Consider the following 8,056-nt stretch of genomic DNA (forward strand, 5'->3'; position numbering starts at 1 on the left):
GTTGATACTTAAGAAAAATTGGGTCCGGAAATATAGAATCTAGAGTAAAGAATATTGAAACTTTCGACTTCTGAATTTAAAATAATGCATTTTCCCTCTATGAAGTCGTCTTTCTGTCACAGAAAAATTTCATGAAGTGTGTAAAAGAAGCAGCTCCATACATGATAACACGCGCAATTAAAAATACTATCTAATTCAGTGATTCTGAATGAATGCATCGCAGAATTCGCTGTACGAGTCTCAAAATATACGACACTTCTTAATATTACTGGAAAAAATAAATAAACAAATAATTAAAACAGTTTCTCTTAGCTTGAAAAAGAAGAAACAGAAAGATATTCCACACTGTAAAAATATTTATTTTGCAAAAGACTAGTTATTTTATCATCAAAAAATGGTTTATTAATGTGAAATTTGAGCTTGCCTTTTCTTAACATAACAGTTTAGTTATTGGTGAATGGAAGACAAACACACAGACGACTCAGACGAATGCGAAAGAAAGAACGGGTCTCTGCACATTTGCGCTATCCCAAAGTAATTGGTGTTGGAGATTTCCTATCGTAATGATTCTAGCATATGCAAATTGGTAACTAAAGCTAGGCTTTGAATGCAAGATGGAACGCTATGGAATTCAAAATGATAGTAACTCTTCTGATGATAGCAACAGCAAATCTGAAGCATTTCTGAACAAATGTGATATGCAAACACAAAGATCTTATTCCAATGAAAAAAGTTTTGTGTTTCATGGTAATTAATGCTGAAAACCTAGTTTGCACACGTAAATGACTGAAAAATGTAAGAAGGAGAAACATAATATGACAATTAAATGATAAGACCATGTTTAAACTAAGTTACGAAATTAAAATCTGTAAGCTTATCGCAATAATCTCTCATGTAGACTTCTTTAGTAAATGCTATTTACCATCACGTTTGCTCGCAAATAAACAGTTGAATTTCAGTCATAACGTGGGTTTCTAAAAAACGTCTGATGTGGTCAGCACATGACCTGCTCTCAAATCAAAGGAATAGCAACAAGTTTTAAGTAACTTATCACTTCCGGTTGATCGTTTGCAAATAAAATCTAATTTGTTTATTGAACTTTATAACTCAATATAAATTATCGACATTACACATTTTTTATTATTCTTATATTGTTTATTATTTTTGTTAATTCATACAATGGATAATGATAACTTTACGTGCTCATACACACATCCGTCCTTTTACCTTTATATACATAAAAAATTCATTAAGCTGCCCAGACGGGAAAGTGATTAGTGATTCTCTCTGCCGTACCGAAGGGCCCGGGCTCGAGTCCCGAAGAAGACCATGGGTGTAAATTGTCTGTTCCTTCATAGGAGGCAACTCTAGTCCATCTATTAGTTGCCTGTATGATAAAGTGATCACAGCTTTAGGCCGTTTCAGTAGCCATCGCCTATATTGGCTAACCTCCACCACTGGAGGAGTTTTTCATTAAAATCTGCTGTGAGCTTCAAGTAAAATAACACTTCTGGTTATTCAGTTTTACCCACAAACTAATCAACTCTTTATATGAATGCAGAAATCTTAAATATGGAAAATAAAATTTGGAAGTTATATATAAGAGTTATAATAAAGAAAAAAAAATGTTCATACACATACAAACAGACAGACATGTTTATAAAAATAGGGAAAATGTGTTGCGGGGATCCTGATTCGTGTTTATTCACTAAAAATTCACTATCGAGTTTTTGGACCAAAAACATTACCTCACTTACCAATCTATCTATCTATCTACCTATCTATATATATATATATATACAGAGAGAGAGAGATTGGCGGGAGGTAAAAGCTTCCCACGCTTTGTGGCTAGTTTTTAACTGTATGACGTATTAATTCACGTTGTCAAATTGTTAATCAGAAGATGCCGCGATTTAACCCCCAAAACACATTTTTCACGCAAAAATATAGATACTTTTTGAGTTTGTGCTCTCCAAACGTTCTAATCATCATATACCTCTCTTACCGCGAAAGATGAGTTCGAAAATCTTAAAAGAGTGCCCATGATCGAATTGTTTACAAATAATTAAAATAATAATAATAATAACGTAATGGATCAAACTATTTTGGATTAGAAAAGCTTTATCTCGTCATTTTTAGTTCAAAATAAATGAAACAGCAGCTTGGAATTGGCAAAAATGACAAAAGAAGCACTGCATAAACGACGAAAACATGTGAGCTTAGAGAAAGATTCGTATTGAATCAGTTGATGGTTTCCCTTAATATTCTGAACACAAATGACGCAGCGTGTTCAATTGGCCGTGAAGGAAATGAAACTAAAGAACTTCTCTTGAGTCTAGCATAAGCTATTTTGATAAAACTCTGTAACGAGAATCCTTTGTTGTTGGCCCTATGTTAATTTTAAGCATTTAACGAAATTCAAAGCGATTATTTGAGCAGACTACTTCTGATAGAAGAGTGACAGAAAACAATATTAATTACGATTATGACTGCAATGAGCATTTTGCTATTTCGAAATCTTACAGTATACTACATGTAATGTAGTACCTTCGACTTAAAAAAATGCAGATCTGGTAGTCTTATAAGGTATTTCTTCCACTTCTCTAGCGTGCCTTCGTGGTGTAATGGTAGCACGCTGGGCCGTTATTCCAGAGGTCCGTGGATCGATTCCCGGCGAAGGCAGTTGCATATTTTTCATCTTTTCTGCTTCCAATTAACCTAATGACTCTACAGTCTAAGTACTAAGAGCCGTCAGTTTTGAGCTAATAGACTTGCATGTCAAGATATTCCCCGCAGTTCTCTCCTGATTTCTGCCTCGACCCAAAAGGTTGATGGCTGAAGCCCCATATTTTAAGTGCCCTCAGATAAATCGCAAATGGGAGTACTTTTCTCAAATAAAAAGTAGATAAGTGGGTATCTTCTCCACGATTGAAAACTAGCTTTGTAAGGTTTATCCTAAGTTTTAACAGTTATCTTTAGTCTTTAGTTCCTATCCCTCCTAATTTCACTTACAATTTCCTATCAGAATCTGTTTTTAGAATCGCGGTTAATGCAAATGAGTAAGAGGGTATTTAAGTGAAAGTTTCACTGACTTCGTTAGAAAGCCAGAGATTCTGACTAGTGCGCGTTTGCCTGCTGGCTGCACTCTCTCCAAGCTATTACTACGCTCGGCCGTATTTCAGGCCCTTGATAGCTTCGCCAGTCTAGTTGATATTTAGGGGCCAACTACTTAGAATTTTGATAGCTTGGGCTATATCTTTTTAGTTAAGCATTAGTTAAGTTTTATATCTTATTACTCTTGAATTCAAGCCCAAGCAGAGGCTTTTGTGTACGCTCCGAGAAAGGAGCCGACTGTTCAATTCTTATTTTGAGAAATAAAGGGTAATTAACCCTTCTTGAGTTTTAGGCAATTGTTTCTGAACTAAAGCGAATATTCGCTTGCCTGTTCACGTGGTTCCTACACACTTAGCTGTTAGGTAAAGGTTGGAACCATACATCTTAATCAAACTCTAACTAAAATTCGTCAACCATTAACAACAGTAAGACATATTTGCCTGCATTTGTATGTCCAATCGTAACTATACTTTCAGATACGTATGTCCCAATCTTATGCAATGGGTATTTTCATCTAATACCTTTAAAAATCCTACACTGTGTAAGCAATAATACTGTATTTTAAATCAATCATTATTTTATTGAGGCCCGGTGGCGCAGTGGCTAGCGCATCGCGCAGCAGCACCACAGTTCCGTGGTTCGATTTCCGGGCTGGGCAAGGTCGACTCAGCCTTTCATCTCTTTGTTTCCATCACTTGAGTCGATAAAATGAGTACCAAGTTCGCTTGGGTACTAAACTCTTGGGGCCCTGCGACAAGCTGACCACTTGTTCAGGGCATATGCTTACACACCCCGGGACCCACGGTCAAGATAGCAGATTTCGGGCACTGCAGGCCTTGGCCCATTAGAGCTGTTACGCCACTAAGTTTTAGTTTTATTATTTTATTACAAGAAAATAAATAATCTTCCGTCATCCTATATTTATTTGACAGGCTAGAAACTGAAGCATTGGTTAAAAAATCAAAAACCAGTGATTTGTAAATCCAAAACAAACAGTAAAGTGAGTTCTACAGCCGATCGTCGGTGACGCTTCAATATTCTGATATTTCTGGTTTTTCTTATCAGTTGGTACTTCTGAGTATAGTTTTCGTTAATCAGTTCATGACTGATTAAAGGAAAATATGTATAATTTCCTTTAATCAGTTACGAATTGGTTAAGTCAAATATGTAAATGGTCAGTTTAATGATAATGAGACGCTGATATTCAGTTTGACAATGATAATACCATTTTGATACTATATTAATGAAAATAAATTTTAAGTTCTTCACTAGAGAATACGCTTTTTTAAATATGAGCTTCTCAGTTTCTTTATTGAAGATTTGCAACAACCAACCGTCTTCTCCCACATTTAATATTTTTCTTTCATAGCTAAAACTCAAACATTCGCAATCTGAAATACTTAGGCCCACAAGGCCTAGGGCAAGAAAATAGATTTCAGAAGCCCCAAATCCGCTTCTAACTTGTCCTCTTAAACCTTATTTTCCCTCATATGAATAAAATCGTTTGTTTTTACGATGATTAGGATTTTTATATTCTTACGACAGTTACGCTCTGCATGCATAACTACTTGGTCGTAATCACATCTGTAACCTATATATACAGATATGAAATCTGGAATTTCCCAAATTAAAAAAAATGTTTTATTTACATGATTACTTCAGAAAAAAGCAAAATACCACCTGAAATTCATCTGAAACTGAAAAGACAAATAGCATATTTTTGATAGAACCTTAAAAAAAAAAAAAAAAATTCATGGCTTCGCAGAAAGATGCACTGGTACTTTTAATTCAAGCTAAAATCGTTAATCAGGCACAAGATGTGGACCCTTAGAACTTTTCTCACACCGCGGTTTTCAAAATACACTCAACTAAATACTACTGATGGGTAAAAGAGATCCTGAGACACATTCTGAATCGTAAAGTAAAGAAAGTGTAAGAAACTTCTAAAATACTTGAATGCATTGACAATAAACGCAGTGAAGATGGCAATGAAGAAGTTGTTGAAAACCTTTTATCTAAACATGAAGATGGAGAATTAATTGACAGCAAATGATGCAGTTCGGAAAATTATAAAGATGATGTTATGTTACAGGGAAAATCTTTGGCTAATTAGGATATCGGGCTCTGCGTACATTGAATGCGTAGCTCACTCTTCCTCCTGTTTCATCAAAAGTTAATATTTTCGTCACTTTTGCATAAAAATACAGGGTATTACAGTTGTCTCAAATCGCACTAAGGCCAAATACACGATCTGAAAGCAGCTAAAGAACCGCCATTTTTTTTTAACAAAATGAGTGAACTTGCTCTAAGCAGCACATAAGCAATATTAGAAAAATCAAGCACAGTTCTAAATGATAGATATTGATGTAATACTGATCTAACAACAAGATAAATAAATATAAGCCGAGCGTTTTAACCCTTTCTGGCACGTTACCTTTTAAAGTTGAAGTTTTGATAGTCTAATTAGGCCTAGAAGAGTACACAAGTAAAATTTTGTGAAGATAGCACTTATCTTTTAATTCTGTGGGCACACTGATTGAATAAGCTTCAAAAAGAGTGCTGAAACGAGCATTGTTGTCAATGAACTGACCAATGAGATACGGAGAAACAAAGAATATAGACTCTCAGTTGTCCTAGATTATCGGTGAACCCGGTCTGGGCACACCTAGGGTTCGCCGTTTGATTTTAGGCAAGATTTCAAGGTAAAAATTTAAAACTAATATAGAATAAGGAGATTAGCATACAGCCAAAAAAAATAACATAGAAATTGCTTTTCAAACAATTCCTTTTATACCCCAAAAAGAATCTGGAAGATTTCTTTGAAAATTAAGGTCTTAAAAACTAAACATAGATAAAATATATGGACTGGTTTGTGTTGAGCTGCCATCTATTATAAATAAAGAAAGTTCAGAGTAACCTATAAATCCTTTTTCATTCAATTTTTCTGTGCGTACAGAAGAAAATTTTTAGGTGTGTCCAGACCGGACACACTGTGCCGCAAAGGGTTAAAACAGTACTTTAGCTTATCTGCATCTGTAAAACAATACGAATTGCTTATCTGTATGCCGTTACCCCCAATTCGTGACTGATTAACGAAAACAAGACTCAGAAATACCAACTGATTAGAAAAAGCCAGATATATCAGAATATTGAAGCGTTACCGACTATCGGCTGTAGAACTCACTTTACTGTTTGTTTTGGATTTACAAATCACTGATTTTTGATTTTTTTACCAATGCTTCATCTTCCGAGTGCACAGAGCCGGCATCTTCCGAGCGCACAGATTTTCTATCTTTCCTTTTTTTTCTCCCCTGTTTTTCTTCTCTCCCCCCCCCCATTTTTTTTTTTTTTTTTTTTTTTTTTTCAATGTACTGTAAGTAATTTGAAAGCAAGTCAATTTTCAGTACTTTTATGCTAAACTCAGGTGACAGATTAGCTGCGCTTGATCTAAATTATTAAGAAAGGACAAGAACTCATTTATTACTTTGTAGAGTCATTAGGATTTTTGAAGTAGGAAACACGAAAAATGAGCAATGCCCTAGCCGGGACTCGAGCCCTGACCTCTCGAATACGCGCCGAATGTGCTACCGTTACACCACGAAGGCATGCATAAAGGAAGGAGAAAATACCTTGAAACTTACATAAGGATTATTCCCCCCCCCTTTTTTTTTTTTTATTCTGTCATTTTCGCTAAAGGTAGATTTTTTTCTTCATCGAAGAAAAATTTCTGTCTTCATACTATTTCGATTTCATATTGCTTTCAAATATTTATATGTAACTATTCTGAGAATTTTTTATGTTACTCTACCCGCTTTCTTTTTACGTACATGTACTTGCTTGACTCCTATGGAAATGAAGGTAGGATTGAGAAAAAGAGAACAAATAAATTTATAATTGCAATAAACAAAGAATTTCGGTTTCGTATTGAATTTTAGAATCGGAGTCTTACAGAAAACACCTTCTTTTTCGCAGCTTTTGCCGTAGACTTACCATGACTTACCATATTTCTTATCTAAATTTTACGTTTATTGGGCCCACTATTCACTAGTGGTCGAGCGGTAAAGCTGCTGAACACTAGTAGTTCGGTCCGAAGTTCGAATCCCACGAACGGAATGGTTGCATGGACATTATCGTGGTTTTCTCCATGTGTAAATGTGTATGAGAGCAAGTTTTCCTCAGAAAGTCCTCCACGAAGGCATCTGTTCCTTTAGGCAGATAGCCTTTGAGTTTTGCCATAATCACATAACCTAAATCAAACAAAACCTAGCCTGTCATATTAAGAAAAAGAGGTCAAATAATATTCTATGTAGCGTGCCTGTATGGCATTGGCAATGCAACTGTCCGTTGTATTATCCCATGAATTTTTTATCCAAATAACGATTTCTTGTAGCTTAAGCTTCACAAAGTTTCCCCGTTGATTTCTCTCTTCTATTTTTAATGTTGCCATTGATTTCCGTGCGCATATTATCTTTAAATGGCTTATTTATTGCAACATCAAGAATCTGGAGACATGCCGTCATTACTACGGAAATTATTATTTGATCAATTCTTCTTTCTCAAAGGAAGTTCTTCAGGGCTTCAGCGCGGTGACTCCCACACTAGCATACCTCTTTAGACATCTCGTACAACAAGTGATACAAAAAAATAGGCCCATTTTCTTATTGCTGCTTCTGTTAACCAAGCATTTTAAGTCTCAAGAACATAAATACCTGAAACACGTTCGATTTCCTCTTTATTGCCTGTACAGATGATTATAAGGGGGTTTTCTTTCTATCGAGACGAATTGCCAAAATACATATAATGCGTGCGCTTTCGTAACCAGTAAAGGGAAAGTATACTGTAGAGGCATCTCTCTGATCTATAGTAGTTTGAGACCCTTGACCAATACATGCTGCAGTTTCATTCATAGCAATCATGATCGAGGGTTGGTCCTTAGAGAAGT

General features: G+C 35.5%; 1 non-coding gene across 1 annotated transcript; it reads left to right on the top strand.

The window, feature by feature from the left end:
• Window positions 1-2,610: 2,610 nt before the first annotated feature.
• Window positions 2,611-2,682, top strand: TRNAN-GUU (transfer RNA asparagine (anticodon GUU)). The gene has a single exon. It is a non-coding gene; the product is annotated as a tRNA-Asn (tRNA).
• The last annotated feature ends 5,374 nt before the right edge of the window (window positions 2,683-8,056 follow it).

Source organism: Stegodyphus dumicola, chromosome 4 (genome assembly GCF_044657685.1).
Source record: "Stegodyphus dumicola isolate Sdum_Otavi_A_Nest chromosome 4, ASM4465768v1".
Lineage (NCBI taxonomy): Eukaryota > Metazoa > Arthropoda > Arachnida > Araneae > Eresidae > Stegodyphus > Stegodyphus dumicola.